Source organism: Euprymna scolopes, chromosome 5 (genome assembly GCF_053919585.1).
Source record: "Euprymna scolopes isolate OS-2025 chromosome 5, ASM5391958v1, whole genome shotgun sequence".
Lineage (NCBI taxonomy): Eukaryota > Metazoa > Mollusca > Cephalopoda > Sepiida > Sepiolidae > Euprymna > Euprymna scolopes.
The window spans coordinates 64,877,407-64,897,173 of NC_136486.1; positions in this window are offsets into that span (position 1 = coordinate 64,877,407).

A 19,767-nucleotide genomic window follows, 5' to 3' on the forward strand; every position below is an offset into this window, starting at 1 on the left:
TACATATATATACACATATATATATATATAGATATATATCCATATATATACACACATATATATATATATATGCATATATATATACACAGATATATATCCATATATACACATATATATATATAGATATATATATCCATATACATATATACATGTATATATATATACATATATACATGTATGTATATACATATATACATGTATATATACATATATACATGTATATATACATGTACATATATGCATATATACATGTATATATATGCATATATATACATATATACATATTCATACATATATATATATATATATATATATATATATATATATATATATATATATATATATATATATATGAGACTTTGTCCGTGAGAGGAACAATCTTTACAAGCTACTCTGTCAATTTTTATGTTACAAACTTGAAACTTGACATAAATGGAATTATTTCCTGTGGAATAAATTTTATTAGGTTTTCAATAGCTATAAAAACTCATAAGGTTGTAAAATTGAATAAACTTGGAACTTGACTCGCATAAGTCGACTCAATGTGTTGTTTATACGCACGCATAAATACATGGCTGTCTACTAGTGTCTATATTTAAATTCGACAGCGTGTTTTCTTTTGTGTGTCACGCTTTCCGGCAAATTTGATTGGTTAAGATTTAATTCATGAATATACATTAATTACAGAATACACATTTACGAACGCTCAAGGCAGCATTCGAATAGCGTGTTCTTACAGCTATATTTGTTTTTAATTCTATAAAATCTAGGGTTATATCTTTCGAAAGTTGTTAAGAAATAATTGATTTTAAGTTCTTCCGTAATAAAAAAACAACTATAACACACATCCCTCGACAAAAAATTGAGCAGTTATTTGTTTTTTCATTGTTTATTGTTCTTTTAATTTGTTTATTGAGAAAGAGAGAGAGAGAGAGAGACGCTGATGTCTTTGTTCATTAAAATATTATAGCTACTACTAATTGCTATAACAGATTTATATGTTATGAAACCTCGAAGTTAGCAACACGTTATCAGCGAAACGAAACTTGTTTTGTACATAAAATATTTTAATAAAAACATTAAATCTAATATATATATATATATACATATATATATATTGTACATAAAATATCTAATTAAAAAAAATATATATGTATGTATTAAATGGCAGTTCCTTTTTCAAAATAAATTATTTTTATTACAACATTGTTTTATTTTAAATAGTTTCATGAAACACTGTTTTTGGTACATAAAACATTTAAGGCATAGAGTGATTTAGACGTATCTCAGTGTCACCCGGCTTTCGCCGGAACATGACGTCAACAGCCGGAGTAAGCCGAGCGTTGCCGAGGAAAGCATAACAAAAGAAAACTTACCTTAAATTTTAAGTTTTATTTACTGTAAAGAAAAATGTTATAACAATATTTTTTCTCTTTTTTTGCTATATATATATTTTAAAATTAATAATGTTAAAGATTTTTTTGTTCGAGAAAAGGTTTTGAGGTAAGTCAAATAAATACTTTCAAGGAATTTTTTTTGTAATTTTCTTTTCAAGAAAAATTTAAAACAATTTTTTATTTTTGTTTTTTGGGTGCTTTTTTAAAATTTATTTTGTATTTTTTTCAAGGAAAAACCTGAGGACTAGAAAAGTTGAAACAAAACTGGGTGGGATGTTTTTATTCATATTAAAACAGATATTGTTGTTGTTTCCTCAGATCGTTGTTTTATTAATGGTGTGTGTGTGTGTAGATCGTATTCCGCATTCGTGCTGGAGGTCTTTCTGTGTTGGTCGCTCGAACGCCTACAAGTGGATGATTTTAATTATGATGGCAATTGCCAGCCTAGACTTGCCAAAAAAGTTATCAGTCCAGATGATATAAAGGTTCGGCATTTGGTAGCCTGACACCTTCAGGCATAGCCATCGCTTATCTTTCCTCTTGTAATAAGATTGCACCTGAATCCACATGACGCACAAGTTTTCGTCCGTGCCAGTAAATTTTTTCTTGACAAAATCGAGGACTCCGGTTGGTGTTTTCAGCTGCTCACTTAAGGCTGTAAAATTCATGTTTTTTTTTCTGGCGTGAAAGTACGAAACGGTGAGCATTTTTTTTTTTACTAATTTGTTTTCTTTTCTTCCTCTTCCAAATTGTCGTCTGCTGCTTTGAATTTTCAACTCGCGCGAATGCGCGTCGCGTTGAAAACCATCGTGCTAGATTGTCATTGGCTCAGCTTTATGTTACGTCAGACAGCTTAATTTCCTCGGCGACGCTCGGCTTACTCCTGCTGTTAGTGTCATGTTCCGAGGAAAGCCGGGCGTGCGCGTACGCTGAGTTACGTCTGGATCACTCTCTGCATGACTACCATATTTTAATCTATATATTAATACAATAGCGTGTGTGTTATTTTCTGTATCACATTTATTTTTTTCTTCCGAGTGTCTGTCGTTTAATTGTTAGGCCTTTCCATTTCTTGTAATAAATAATTTTACCAATAATTCTTCACCAGTTTTGGTTTCGGTTTCGGTTTCGATTCAAACTGATACACCCAAGCCATATGGATATATTTTTATTTTTGAAAGCACAGGTTTATAATATATAAGAATGGATCAGAAATTGATCTCATAGTAATATATACGAAATCTGCGTAAATTATAATATCATATTTAAGCATATTTTACGACCAGGCTATGCCAGGCGTCACTGCTAGTTTAGATATATACTTTTGCAGTTTTAACAAAAGAACTACAATAATATCAGGGTGTCTCCATTTACGCTGAGCATCCACAAAAATGCCAACATCAATATATTACATATGAAAGAGTCCACTGTGGAATTTCCACAGGTCCGGCTAGTATATTATTATTATTATTTTTACTTAATAATTCCTTAAGATATGCGTATTTATTAATAAATGCGAAATATGCAGAAATTGAAATGTTATATTTAAGCAAACTTTATGAACAGACAACGTCGGGCGATCTGCTTGTTAATTATATTTATTTACGAACCTATATAAAGCCTACTTTTTATCTAATAGCTATACATACATCTAAAATACAGATACATAATCTATGTAAATAAAATACTTTTTTAGTAAAAAACCTTGACTGATATATCTTGTTTAGGGTGATGGCATGAGGCAAATTTAACAGATTTTGCACTACCTTTGAATTAAACATTGCAAGATAGTAACTGATAGTAATAGAATTATGCGTCTCATTCGAACAATAAATATTACTTTTTAGATATAATTTATAGTATAGTTCCGGAGTCACACCTACGTCTCAGGTTATATTTGTAAAACATTGTCGACTATTTTCAACTCCATAGTTATTAGACGTTTCTGATAATTTACCAAGTAATTTCCTCATGCCAATAAATTTATCTGTATGTTTTTGTCTTTTCTCTCTCCAGACACACATATCTCTATCTCTACATCTATGTATAATAAGAACGTTGTGTGTGTTTCTTCCCTGCGGACTCTGAAACAACTGGACCGATATTTATGAAATTTCACACAAATTTACTTTATGTATCTGACAATGTTCTTAAATAGGTTTTATATCGCAATGTCTTCGATAAGTAAGGATAACACTGGCCGACATTTCTTTTACTTTTGATTTAGGATATCTTTACACTGCTGAATCAGGAAATGGCATTTATTTTTCTCCATAACGGTAGGTTTTGGAGCTAAGTTGATTTGAAAAAAGAATCAGATGTTGTGACAAAATCGATTACATTTTTCTGGGATTATTAGCTGATTTTTGACAACACATATCATCTTATATATATTTTAAATAAAAGAATGCTTGGTCAGCAACATATATTGAGTACATGATAAAAACCATCGATAACTGTAAACTGAATGGTGGGCATTGATAAAAATAAATACAAGTAAATTGCATGTTGCGTCATCATTGTTCAAACTTCAGGGCTTAAATTTTCGTTTCTTCGAACTCTTGGAATGCTCAGCGGCAGGGAGGTTTCTCCTCAGATCCCAACAGTAGTAGCTGTCACAGTTGCGTTTCAGCTACCCTGATACCTTGCCTCCATCTCTTTCAGGTTCTGGTGAAATCTCCTCCCCTGCTCGTCACCAAGGTTCTGAAAGTAGTCACCATATTGTTGACAAATTCTGCGTATTTTTTTTTTTGTTTGTTACACAGAGATCACCACTTATCAAGGCCCGGAAGCCACTCAGGGATAAGGGTTATTGCAAGTACATTACGTTAGTGAGGAGATTTGATGAAGTGTTTACTTAAGGGGGCGGTTCATTAGGAATTTGTTAACATTAGACTTGATAGAGTTTCCTGCCTTGTTGTTGCCAAAATGGGCTTTAATATCAGAAAAAATGTCTGCCACGCTTTCAGTTTCACTTTGTTCATTATATTTTTGAACTTTAAATCTCTGATGTGCTGACGGATCTGTGGAGCGCAAAGAGTCGAGCTTTCAACTACCCAATAATCAATCCTGGAAAAGCCTGGCATAAGTAAGTGAAGCAGTCACTATCCTTGTCCAGAGCTTTAAAGAACTGCTCGATTAAGCCGAACTTAATTTGCAGCTGCGGAAGAGTATTCTGTCTCTGTCCATCGGAGAGTCGTGGATGACGTTTCTTCTTTTGAAAGGCACCAATTCCTCGCGCACAGGCCAGTTCATAATAGTATTTAGTAACACTAGTTTCGTTAGTCTTGTCTTGATATAAATAGTCGATAATTATTAGAATCACCTAATCAGTAATTTGGCCCTGGGGTCTGCATGTTAGTAAAAACTATATATATAATTAAAAATTTACAACGGGATGTATATATATATATATATATATATATATATATATATATATATATATATATATATATATACATACACACACACATATATATATATATATATATCTGTATATGAATTTATTTATGCATATATCTTCATAAACTCGTATGTATATTCATGAATGCACATTTATATATGTATTCATATAGATAATGTTATAATCTATATAATTATAAAACTCTGTAGACCTTGCTTGCTTTAATCTTATATTCAGCGATTGGGCGATTCCATTTTTTTAAATGCGACTGACAGACAAATTATATATATATACATACATATATATTTATGTGTGTATATATATAGAGAGAGAGAGAGAAAGAGAAAGATCTATAGATCGACAAAATAGTTAATATTTTGGTCAATAAAAAGCTAATTTTTGATGTTACATTCTACAAACATTTAAAGAAAGCCTATTCCTTGTTTCAGAGCTGCGTTATCACTTTTATTACAGAAAGATGTTAAAGTTATAACTCATAACGTGAGAGAACTTCACCTGAGTATTTGGTATGTGATACTATAGATATTTGAACAATAATCTTGCTGTAAATATCTAAATTATAAGATCATTATATTATTAATGATTGATTTCAAAGAATATAAAAAAATAGGCCTGGCCACATATTGGCATCGATGAAAGTGTATAAAACACGTTTGTGGAAAATGATTTCTATCTAAAGAATTCGGTAATTCACAGTCAACAGCCCCCCCCCCAAAGAGTCCGGTTAGCAGACTATTGGTATGAGTGTTTCATTGTTTAAGTAAGAAAAATAAGATTGTCTTTTCAACACAACAGATAATAATCCATTAACATATTCCTCCTAAAAATACTTCTTATATCCACATTCTTATTAGCACTAACCACCCGTTAGCAATATTAACCTAGACATTCTAAACTATAATTACCATTACTAAAAATTTTGGAGTACTCTTTTGTTTTGCCACATAATATATAGCTCATAACTCCACGAGGAATTAATTCATATAAGATTATTCATTTAGCACTTATAAATAATATAGATAATACACAGTGACATATGGTCCTGGATATGACCTAAAACTATATCGGATGGTGCGGCCCCAACTTGGGGAGTGTGGAGCCACCCTTCAATTGCCATTGCTCCCAGGTCCACTCTGACCCGGAGTGGTAGTACCTGTTAGGGTCCCAACTATGGGTTAAATAGAATTTGACTTTAAAAAAAGATATACTCCATTAAAAATCGTTCCTCAAAATAACTAGATTCAGCATTAAATAATCTGAAAAAGGTTGATATGCCGTAAAACAAAAGCAACCAAACAACCAACAGTGACATATGTATTTATTATTTATTGCCAACATAACTACGATAAACGGTCCTACATATTGATGCATTAAACTTTATATGGTTTCCTTACTTTAGCAAAACACCGTCCGTTTTATTTGAAAAATTTACTTATATGTTCACTTTTCATCTGCAATTAAATTACTTTTTATCCTTAATTCAATACTTTTTACTCTATTATTTTATCTTTTTCATTTACTTATTTTTCATTCCATTCTCTTTACCTTGAAGCACCCCGCATGTGTCCTATAGAAATGAATCCGTTCTTTAGCGTGTCATAACAGTTGGTGAATAATAGCTTTCATTTGACAATATTTAACGTAACAACCCGCAGGTTGATAATGGTAAATACCCACAAACCAACGCAAAACCTAAGATATATGGAAGACGATTACTGTCTGTTTGGTGGGATACCCGTTGCATTATTAGTCGCGCATTTTTAGGCCGCAATCAAAAACTGAAAAAAAAAATCTACAGTATAATTATGGTATTTGATTAATACAAAGGTGATTCTTTGCATATGAGAATTGGTTGTTATGATCGCCGATTTACATGTTGCATTTTTTCGAACTTTGATATGTTCTATGAGAACTTGGAGATAATTATCTAAAGCATTATTTTAATAACACTTAAACTAATTTGAAAATTCCAAATAAAAATATAACTGGTATTTATTATTCACCTTCTTTTTATGTGTCAAAATATCACGATTTAACGATTCATGATTTACCAATCCTCTGACTAGTAAAAGAAAATGTCGAATTTTTATGCTATTAAATGTTCTACATATGCTGTGATTTATAATTCGTTATTGATAACTGCTGTGACTACTCTGCGAAGCATGAGACATGGATAAGACGGACAGCGCGCGGAGTTCGATTTTTTAAAATAGAGATAGTTACTGCACGCGGCCAAGGCCAGCTGTAGATGTAACTACAATACACGACCAGTGAATAGCACTTTTTGTTAAGTAGGTCTTTATCAGATTTGACCTCAAATGGACACAAGCTGACAGCAGCTGACGCCCGGGCTGTAACAAAAGACAATGCACCGAACAACTTGGAATTAAGTAAAACCTGCGTCACAAACTTGTTTCATTGGAAAGCACATAAAAGAAACCAAGTTGTAATGTCGAGTACTGTGAACTATTTGAAACTAAATATATTTTTTTCAATTAGCAAGAAGAGATTAAATGCGATTTAATTTCCTTTCCCAGTTTCCCGTGGATAGGTACAAATGCATATATTTACATATACTTATAGTTATTATTTTGTGGAATGTATATGTATACATACAGATATCACATACGGATATGAATTTACGTATATTTATATAATATAATATAATATATATATATATTATATATATTATATATATATATATATATATATATATAGAGAGAGAGAGAGAGAGAGAGTTAAACTAAAAGGATTAAGCAGCTTCTGTAGAAAATCAGTGTGAATTATAACATGCGGAACTTAGACTCGTTTTTTTGTATTTATTAGAAAAAGGGAAATGAAAAGTATTTAGTTGAGAAAGATTAATTAGTGATGCAGAAATAAAGCAAAAAGACAAGTAGCACTTTTAGTTGAATGAAGTTGAAGAGCTACAAAAACGGGAGTGATACTATTAAAACTAGCCGTTATCAATGCATTTCCCCCCCCCCGAATAAACGATTGCTCTGCATATGCGTTCGGAGCGCACTTGGTTATACGAGGATCATTCAAAAACTTATGATTTCTATTTTTTAACTCCAAAAGTTGAAGAGCAACAAAAACAGAAGTGGTACCATTAAAACGAGCAGCTTTTTGCGCTCCAGATTTAATTTTCCCACATTGTCATAACCAATCTTAAGGCCCTTTTGCTAGTAATTTTTTAGTGACGCATGTTCATGACAGGAATTGCTTTCTTGGAGTATCCGCCGTCAATATCTCTTATAGGGAGATGAAACATTCAGGTCATCAATTCACAAGTTTATTCATCATAACAATGCAATTTGTGACCCCTTTTGGATCCATTCAAGCAAACTTAAAAATAAGATACATTACTTTTTGAAGACCTCCCTTATTATTGATTATTCCTAAAAAAGTTATCTTATGCGTCTAAAATTTGCTGCCTTGAATCTCTTCCGACTCCGAAGATGTATTTCTCATTTCATATGTGTCTACGTATGTGTAAGTGATATTTGTTTGCCGAGTAACATTGACGTACTTTTTAAAATTTGACACACATAAATACACTTATGTACAATAATAGTGTAATTGTATTTTTAATTCACACGTGTTTATTATATGTAAACTAGCATGGGTGCCCGGCGTTGCCCGGGTGTTTGGAGGTGTATGCTGAGCAAAAAAAAGGGGGTAATTTTTTAAACTTTGACCCCTATTATGACCCCTGAAAATTTATTGTTTTGGGCTCAAATCAAGTTATTAAGTTAGATCCATGTCCACGGAAGCTATATCTAAAATTTAAAGTGTGTAGACTCAAAATTGTCGGAGAAGTTTGGTAGAGTTCTCAAAGCTCAAATCGTTGAACTTTGACCCCTTAATCGCCAAATTTCTGGCTAAAAACCGATCACATAGATTTTTCCAAATCTCAGTACCCTGTATATCAAATTTCGAGTCTGTAGACTAAAAATTGACAGAGTTATTTCGTAGGGAAATGTACACAGACACACACACACACACTTTCACTTTTATAGATATATAGATTTAAAATTTGAGTCTGACAGAATGACAAAATTATATTGCAAACCGATATATTAAACAAACACACTTCAAAGAGACAAATGAAAACATAAGTAAAAACAATTTGTATTAGAAAACATTTATTATTCCACGTCTTTTTTTTACAGACCTGACGACTGAGGTTCGCTCTCAATAAAAATTGTTTTTTATAGTCTTAATTTTGACTTCCTTTTTCATAAAGAACTAAAAAAAAAATCAAGAAAGAAAAGAAATTTAATTTTATTTTTTCATTAATTTCTTTCTGTGCAAAGCAATTCTTTCAAACTTACTCTGTTTCCAAAATGTTTTTATTTTATTCCCCTCCCCCTTCATTCATTTTCCTCCGCATCCTGGCAAGATTACTGTACACATAGATTCGAAAAAATAGTCAAAAACAAATATATAAATAAATGTTATCAAAGGCAAGATAAGTTACTTTTCTACCTAATTGGATATCTTTTTTGTGTTTTTATTCAATGTAATATATTTATTCAGCTCGAAAAACATACAGTGTTTACCGATGTGTTGGAAAATTCAAGATGGCGTCTCACACCCTCTTTAACACCGTAAGTTTGGGAAAAGGTGTTATAAATAAAAAACTATACAAAATACTATTAAAAACCCGCCGAATATATGTCAACCTATGTCACGGTAACATATATTGAGCGAGTTTTTAACAGTATTTTAACAGGGCACATCGTAAAAACTGACCCATTAATTTTCCTGAAGTAAAAACTATATCGTTTTTAAACTTTTAAAACTGTACATTATAAAAAGAAAACTGTTCGAGTGATTTTTTTTTTTTACATGGGTGTCACCACTTATCAAGGCCCAGAGGCCACTCAAGGATAAGGGTTAATAGGTATACATTAGTCATTGTGATTTTAGCATAGTAAACAGTGGGAATTTTGTAACTTGGATTACTTGAAAAAGAAAACTGTTCGAATGATTGAAAATGAAAACAAAATAACAATGTAAATATAAGAAAAAAACAAAAACAAACGAAGTTTCCGTTTCAGGAACCCGAGTTTAATTTTATGTTGTAATCATTCAACTCGTTAGCGGTTTTATTCAGCGATTAGGGATAACCATACGACATATCTAATTACCAAAGCGATTTTTTTAAAATTTTTTTTTTTTTATTAAAACTAAACCTGTTTAGTTTTAATGAACCAATTTTTTTAAAGCCAACACTTTAGTTATTTTGAGAGCGTGCAACTGCACCCGAAAGGTTGATTAGGAAACTCCAAATCTTTTTATGACTCGGAAAAAAAGGGCTTTTTATCGGCTTAAATGATAAACTAATGTTAAATATTAGTATTTGCCATCGATTCTGAAATAAAATGAAATCCTGACATTGTGATCATTTTTGCAGGTGTTATGTGCCAAATATTGAAATAAGAATGTTTAAATTCAATTATTGTAATTTAAGTCTTTAATTTTAAAGTCGATTTTATTTATAAAATATCTTTTTAGAAATCAATCTCAAAAACAATCTGAACAATAAATCTCTTTTGTTATGGCTAAGTTTTTGTCAAGGGTAGAAATTATAATAGACAAGTATTCATCCATGATGACATTTTACCGATTTCCTGGTTTACAGGTATTCTTGCTAAATTTCTTCGAAAGAATTGACATAAACAATACTTCAACTAAATACGTATATTTCATGCAATAATGACTTTTATTTCTTCTGACTTTTCCTAAACTAAACATAAAACATCGGTTAGGGTTAGTTTAACATTCTGTAAAAGTACCTTCCGTTTTTTTTTGTTTGTTTTTTTTGTACTTCTGCAGAGAATGTAAAAAACCGATAAAAACTGGATATATTTTTCGTGTTTTTATTCAATTTAACATGTTTATTCAGCTCGAAAAGAATACAGTGTTTACCGATGTGTTGGAAAATTCAAGATGGCGTCTCACACATTCTTTAACACCGTAAGTTTGGGAAAAGGTGTTATAAATAAAAAACTATACAAAATACTATTAAAAACCCGCCGAATATATGTCAACCCATGTCACGGTAACATATATTGAGCGAGTTTTTAACAGTATTTTAACCGGTTTTTTATTTATTACACCTTTTTCCAAACTTACCGTGTTAAAGAGAGAATCGGCCGCCATCTTGAATTTTCCAATACATCGGTAAACACTGTATGCTTTTCGAGCTGAATAAACATGTTAAATTGAATAAAAACACGAAAAGTTTGCTTTTGATAACATTTATTTGTTATATATTTGTTTTTTTTGCAACTTATTCGAATCTATGTGTACAGTAATACAAACCCGAAATGAATTTAAGACCACGAGTGAAATGAGAAAAAGAAGTCAGCGGGTTTGGTTGCCATAACAACGTGACGGTAGTGAACGTGTGTGTGTGAGTGTGTGCGCGTATTTCGTGTAGTTTAGTTTCGTATAATAGTTTCGTATTTTTTTAATTTGTAAATAACAAGTTATTAAAAAATTAAACCCTTCCAAGATGGACAATAAATAAAGCCATAATATTTTATGGTAAAGGTAAGAGCGTAGAAACGATTGTTTTTTAGGAGATGTGATTATTGGATTAACCAATCAGAAATCGTCTGTGGCACACACACATCTCTGTTTTTATAGATATATAGAAGATAGATATAGATATAGATATAAATATAGATAGATAGAAGATAGAAGATAGATTAAATGTTAAATAGATTTTGTAAATAGTACAGTTGAAATGATTAGAATATTTCCAATATGTAATAAGGTCGAGAATATTTCCAATATGTAATAAGGTCGAGTTAAAGAGATTTAATATAATGTGATATGCAAATGAGCATAAGTCATTCGATATGGGGGTGGTTTGTAGAATAGTATATAAAGAAATTAGGCAAAGATTCTTATGTCTCCTATAACAGAAACATCCTAAAATGGGTTCTAATGTTTCTCTACCAGGAGAGATCTACCCTCTTACCTCGTTTATATTTCGTTGATGGTGGAGAGCTGTACACACAGACAGAAACACACGAACCCTATTACTTTATAAAAATATAGATAAACATTTTTTCCTTAATAACCTGTTGTGGCGGACGCCCAGCCTTGTACTGTGGTATTTTACCTGTTGGTGACAAGGTCGTCTTTACCCTTTGCTGCAGAGTGATGATGTCAAGATAAAAGCACCTGATTCTGGTTAGCAACAAAACTGGTATAGGGTAAACTTTGTAAAGCCAATCTAGTAACCCCCTCTTTCTCTTCTGTCTTGAATGGCTTATTTTTTTGGTTAGCCTGTTTGGAATTTAAGGGATTGAATTTAATGGATTTTTATTTGTCTTGTCCTCAAATTCTTACTCTTTGTGTGACTAATTTACATTTTTCTCCTGATAGTACGCATGTATATGTGGGGGGTTATTTGCTTCTTGCCCGTTTATAAAGTTCAACGCATTTACATGGTCTTATTATTTTTCCTCGCATGGATCTCCTCATTGTGCGTGTTTTCAGTCTTGAATGTCATGGATGCTCTTTTACCTGTTTGAGGTTGGCTTTGCTGCACCACGCTTCCACTTCCTAGTTTTACTTTTATACCGTTCCCCTTCTGATAGTGACCTCTCTGTAGTTTATGCTATATTCAGTTGTATTAATTTACGCATTAAGACTTCATTAATCAAGCGCTGTCTTCAGAAACTGTAATTCTCACCATTCTGACATGTGTTGTTACTTTAATCGTACAGATCTTGCCGGGGAAACATGTCTCTGCTATAACGTGTCTCATTACGTTCCAAACTATTACCTTCCCTACACGCTTTCCTTATAACGAACTTTATCAACCATATTTACTTGATATTTTTTCACCTGTTCCCGAATCATGGTCTATTTCCTCTTTCCTTTATCGGGTTCTTCTGATCATGCTGTCGTTGATTTTCAGATTGATTATTCTTTTTAGTCTTTAATTGATAATTCTGTATATAGGACTACATGCGACTACAAGGGGGCTGATTAGAAAGGGCTTTGCAACGTCTTATGTGACTCTCCATGGGGGCATATTTGGTATGTCTTGGAATACAGCTGATAAAGAGGTTATTGACTTGTTTCTTGTTGAAATTGAGTCATTCCTCATTGTCAGTTTCAAACAAAAGCTTATATTATTCCATGGTTTTAATTTGTTTGTGCTACTGCCCTTGCCCATCGTAATCATTACTTCAATTAGTTCTGAGGCTTTTAAGAAAGTCCCACAGAAGAGCAAGTAATATCCACAAGTGAGCAATATCTGAGGCTAAGTGTAGTGATTCCATCTCATCTCGAAATGTTTTTGGAGGATTTATATTCTATTAATAGTGTCAGATCTGCGATTCCTCCTCTTTTTAATGGTTTCCAGGTTCATCTACACATAAGGCTAATCTCTTTCCTCGTATTTTTCTGACAGTCGTTCTATCGATAATTCTGACGCTGTTTCTCTGAAATTTCGTTCGAAAACTAATCAGCCTCTTGATGCTGTAAGTATCACTCTAAAAATGATTACTTGAATTCTTTCTGATTTTGATCAATCTAAGATTACTTGTGCTGATTTAATTTCTGTTGTTCTTAAACATTGTGCATCTGAACTTTATTCTATTTTGATATTATTCAGCCTCTATTTGTCTCAGTCCCGTTTCCTTTCCTGTTGCAAGGAGTCCTCTGTTGTTCTTATCTTTAAAATATTGGTGATCGGTCTGCCTCAAGTAAATATTGTCTTCTTTGTTTTCTCTCTGTTATTAGCTAATTTTTTGAGAGGTTGATCAACGTCACACTTGTTAATTTTCCTGAAAGTATGGGTCCCTTTAGTGATGTTCAGTATGGATTTCATGGTTTTTGTTCAACAGTAATCTATTAGCTTGTAACTGACCGGATCTGTCGTTTTATAGAGAATTCAAACGAAGGTAGTGTCATTGTGATTGGCATTTCGAAGGCGTTCAACAGAGTGTAGTATATTGGTCGTGTTAATAAAGTTCGAAGTTATGCTATTGGTGGTAAAATTCTCGGCAGTGTTATATCTTTTCTTTCTGATCCAAATTTGAGTGTAATTCTTGCTGAAGTATATTCATTTTCTTTTCTTATCAATACATGCATACCACTGTTCCCTTGCTATATCAATAATTTTCCAAAGAATATTAAGATCTAGGGTAATGATACCACGACTTACTCTGGAGTTCTCGCCCACCTCCTTGGATCAGTTGAAATATGCAGGTGATCAAGAAGTTTATCTGGCTGCAGATATGTAGTAAGAATGGTATATTTCCTGTAAACCGTTTAAGACTCAACTATTGCCTTTCAATTGCAGGCGTGTTCTATCTTTTCGTCTGACTTTTATGGATGGCTCTGCGCTCGATGAGAAATCGACTCTAAAATATTTCGGTCTTTTTTCTCATCAAATCTTTCTTGGAGTTCATATGTTACACCCATTGCTATTTCTGCTTTCGGTTCTCTCTATCGCTCTAAGCAATTTCTCACAGGCGATGCTGTTCTCCATCTCTACAAATTTACTATCAGACCATGTATGGAGTACTGTTGCCATATTTAGGCTGGTGACTCTGTGTTCCATTTGAATTTCTTTATAAATTAAAGTACGCATCTGTAATTTAATTTAACCTATCATTTTTTATTCGCTGCAACCTCTCTCTTACAAACGTAATGTTGCTAGTCTCAGTCTTTTCTATAAATACTATAATTGTATGTGTTTCTTAGAATTCCCTGCTTTCTGTATTCCGGCGCGTTTAACTCGTTGGTTTATAGGTCTCAATCGATTCGCTTTTTTACAGCTCATTGTAATACATCTACCTATTTCAATAGTTTTCTTTTCATAGACTGCTGGTTCGTCGAACTCTCTTCGGCTCACAGTTTTCATTTTAGCTGCAGCATTGGTGTTTTTAAGATTAAGGTCAATAGACATTCCCTGTCTTTTTAATAATCAGCTTTCGGTTTTTGTAGTTTCTGTTTTGCATTGTCTCAAGGCAGAAAAAGTTATTCAGAACGGTATTTTACTTAATGTTGTGGGAGTAACTCATCTTAGGGCGCATTTGACTTATATGTAAAAAAGTTGAGATATACGTTTTGGGGCGGTACGATTATACAATCACTTTTTCCGGTGATATTAGCAACGGGTTCTGTGTAATTTTTTCATTTCAATTATAAAGTGAAGATAAAATGTAACGGATAAGCTTACGGTGTCTTACGAAGAAAAGGGAATTCAGCTAGTTTTGTTTAACTGAAACAAATTTCATGCAAATCTGAAATATTTTAATTTTCAAATAGAAATCGAATACATTCTAAAACCACCTTTTAAATACCAAAAAAGAAGCTAAATTAAAAAAAATATATTTATTAATTTTTTGGTAGTATATATTTTTAAATATAAAAAAATAGAGGAAACTAAATTTTCCCGGATGCCCTCCACACCTATGTTATCTCCTTTGTCTAAACTAAATAAAATTTTATATAGTAAGTTATCTAACCCCTTACTACTAATAACTCTGCTACCAAATGAATATTTGTCTGTTAATTATTTTACAATTTAACCACGTGCTTAAAAATAGAAGCAAAACTGCTGAAAACCCATATCTTTCTCTATCGAACAGGAACCGGTTTTATTTTGAACATATATTACTCACCTGAAAGAGTTTACACGTCAGGGATATCTGTTAATTTTAGATTGACATACTCATGAATGGTAAACAATAAAACATTGGCTGTGTTCAATCGATGTTTTTACCTTAATGGAATAGAGTAAGAGTTAAGATGTTTATACATTTCTTAACCAGAACTTGCCCCCATACTTACAAAACTGTTTAAGCGTTGCCTTAAGGAGAAGTGCTTTCCAACACCCTGGAAGACCTGATCAGTATGCCCTGTATTTAAAAATTCAGGTGAAAAGTCATCTCATTCTAAGTACAGACCAATAAGTCTCCTGTGTGTAATGAGTAAGTTGTTGGAATCCATATTAAATAAAGAAGTAGTCAACCACCTCAACAGAAACAACCTTCTTAGTGACATGCAATATGGTTTCCGCTCTGCAAGATCTACAACAGATATGCTAACGGTTATATCTCATAGGATTAGTGAATCTCTTGACAAAGGTTTCCTTTCCAGGACAATTGCTCTTGACATATCGAAGGCCTTCGATAAAGTATGGCATAAGGACCTACTTCACAAGATTTCCAGCTAGCGTATTACTGGAAATGTTTTCTCAATCATTAAATCATTTCTCTCTGATAGGTTCATAAGAGTAGTGGTTGATGGGCAGAAATCAGAGGCCCACAGTATTAATGCTGGAGTCCCCCAGGGGTCCATCCTGGGCCCAACTCTCTTCCTGATCTACATCAATGATCTCCCAAAACACACACTTAAATCATTCGTTGACATTTATGCTGATGACACGACCATCTATGGCAACACATCAAAGGCCGTAAAGTTCTCTCTAATTCTCTCTCCCCTGATCTTGAGCGCGTGGTACAATGGAGGAAGAGGTGGCTGGTCACTTTTAATGCATCCAAAGCCAAGCTTCTATCTTTACATCATCAACGCTCTGTTCCCCATCTGGCATCAATTGAAATGGATGGATCTCGTCTTGGGGGGGGCTCCATATTTTGACAAGCTTCTGGGTTTGACCTTTACTCCTGATCTGAAATGGAACACGTACATCAAATCTGTTGCCAGGAACGCTGGGAAAATGGTGGGATCCTTCTACCGCCCCAGAAGATATCTCACTACTGATGCAATTCTCTACCTGTATAAAAGCCAAGTACGTCCAAGGAGGAGTACTGCTGCCACATCTGGGCAGGAGCTGCTAAAAACAGCCTATGCTGCGTTGACAGAGTACAAAATAGACTTCGTGGTTTGGTGGAGGGTGCCCTTTTCTCTTCCCTGCAACCTCTCTTCCATAGAGGAGACGTTGCGAGCCTGTCTTTGTTTTATCGTTATTTCCATGGCAAGTGCTCGTCTAAGCTCCAATCTCTCCTTCCCCCTCGCCAATCTTTCACGAGAAACACTCGTCTGGCTGAAACTACTGTCGATAATTTTCCCCACTCTTTATCTGTGCCTAAATCCAAATGAAGATTCCATGAGCAGAGCTTCTTTCTCAGAAGTGCACGATGTGGAACTCTCTTCCGTTCGCCTGTTTCCCACCTGACTACAACTTGGATGTCTTCAAATCCAATAAACAAATTCCTGACAAACCGCCCCCTTAAGTAAGACACTCTGTCAAATCTCCAATACTAGTGATTACTACAATACTATCTCATTGATTACTGTACACGCAATAACCTTTATCCCTGAGTGGCCCCCGGGACTTGATAAGTGGTGACCCCCATGTAAATAATAATATTATTAATAATAATAATAATAATAATAATAATAATAATAATACCGTGGAAAATGTTATCATTTAGATATTTTTTTTTTGATTATTCAAACAGTTATTATGTTTTGGGTAAAATGTCCACAAATTTTTGTCAATGCAATCCTCGACATTACACACGTATTTCTTGCCGAACTTTGGGATTTATACATAATTTAAAACTGAACCTTAATTTGATCCTGTCAGCATACGTATTAAGTAATTATTGATTTAAGTTTTATTAAGAATCACACTACATCTACCTACTGAACACTTGCACGTATAACTGATTATAACGTATAGAATTTATCCGTTGTGTCAGAGATCAATGTTGACAGTTATTGTATCAATATTTTAAGCACTAAATCTATTTACTTATTTTTATCCATCTGTGATCATTAATTTAATTACTTGCACATGCAAATTACCTTATCTTGATAAAAATTAATGAAACACTATGCTTGGAAATTACAAGTATAACTTCACTGCCACCATTTTCTTGTATGGGTGAATAATCTATAATAATTTAAAACTTGCATCGAAGAATGTCAATACAATGTATAAATCAATGACCGATGATCACATGATTTTACTTTAGAGTTCAGCTATATTATCTAGAATTAATACGTTCACTATACCAACGTCAATGTAAACAGTCTGTTTTATTTTGCCACAAAATTATGGAATATACTTTTTCTTTGTTCTAAAAATTATGGCGGCGTGGATACTGTAACTTTGCGTTATCAGATTACAGTTATAAAGAACGAGTGTCACTGGATATTCTATTCTCGATTGACTGTAAGTTTGGTATTTCGTCACCATAAAATCGTTGTTTCATTGGCATAATTGCCCGGTCTGTTTTGTTATATCGTCTGAGGGATTTAGAATCAAAGTGTTTTCCTAGACGCATTACTCTATTAAAAGCAACCCTTTTGTGTGTACATCTCAAAGTGTCAATAAGATCTTAAACATTTTTATTTTTACAAATGAGTCACCACTAATCAAGGCCCAGAGGCGACTCGAGGACAAGGGTCAATAAGTGTACATTGGTTAATGAGACGGTGACGTAGTAATTGTTAATAGAGGAAATTTGGAAAATTTGGTTACTTAAGGGGAACGGCTCATCCAGAACTTGTTTACGCAGGACTTGAAGAGCACCATATTATAGTCAGCCGGAAAGCAAGCAAATGGAAGATAGTCCACAGGTGTGCAGTTCTAAGAAAAAAAGCTTTGTTCATGGAATCTACGTTTACGTTTAGGCACGGATAAAGAGTGGGGGAAATTATTGATAGTGTTTTTAGCTAGCAAGACTTTTAATTATTATCGCTGGACCCACAAACAAATTCATACAAGCACTTGCCCGATTCGGATATCTACACAGCTATGCGGATTACCCAATATATAACTTAGACCTTATTACCAAACGGATCTAAAGAACGCATAACATGGATTTTACCAAGCAAGCTGGATCTAAAAAAAACTTTCATATCCTTTATCTGCAAATCCTCCTGCTACAGGACTTCTGATATATTTATTATTTTGACTTTGACTTTCAATATCTCACTGACTTTAGCAAATAGGGTGCATATTTCATAAATATTTGCTAATATTTTCTCTCCTCTGATGAAATGGTAGACATCGAAACCCTATAGCTTAAGGAGATTAACTTTCTAAAGCATTCTTTGTCTTGCTTAGAATAATAAAAATTATTTGATATGAAATTCATTTCAATGAGAGTTTTTTGAAATTCATTGAATTACAAATCAATTTATTTGCTCTATCTTGCATATCGAGCAATTCTTGTTTAGGTGGGATAACTTTAACTTATAGAATATTACTACCAGTAATATTTTGTAAACCTTACAATCTCACGTTTCCATAACAACTGATTGTTAAATAAAAACTATTCTGAAGTGTATATATATATATATATATATATATATAATGTTTGGAATTTAGTTTAAAGCTGATGAACCAAGTCATATAGATATATTTTTATTTACAATATATAAAAATCGATAGAGCATTAACTCTATAAGAATACATACGAAATCTGCAAGAATTAAAATATCATATTTAAACGTATTTTACGATCTGGCTATGCCGGGAGTCCCTGCTAGCTTGGATAAATACTTTTGCAGTTTTAACAAAATCAGTACAACATAGAAAAAGGAAAACATTAGAGAAAGGCATAAAATGATTAGAATTGAAAGGACAGCAGTAAAGTTATAAGTACGCCATTCAAAGTATTTCGCTAGAGATTATGAGTGAAGTGTAATATTCATTTCCTGATGGGTTCATCTCAATATAAATAAAAACGTATATACATAAAAAAAAACTGAATACACTTCTGTACACCTTCAACACACGTTAAAGAAATTTGCAGACGTTTTCCATTTTAAACGATGCATCGTCGCATCTACTTGAAAATTATCTCAATACAAATAATTTCCGCTCAGATAATTAGAACCATCTTACAATAACAATACCCGGTTTTCAAATGGTGAAGTATTTTCATGTCTTATTCTCTTTGGATACACGATAGTAAAAACTTTTGT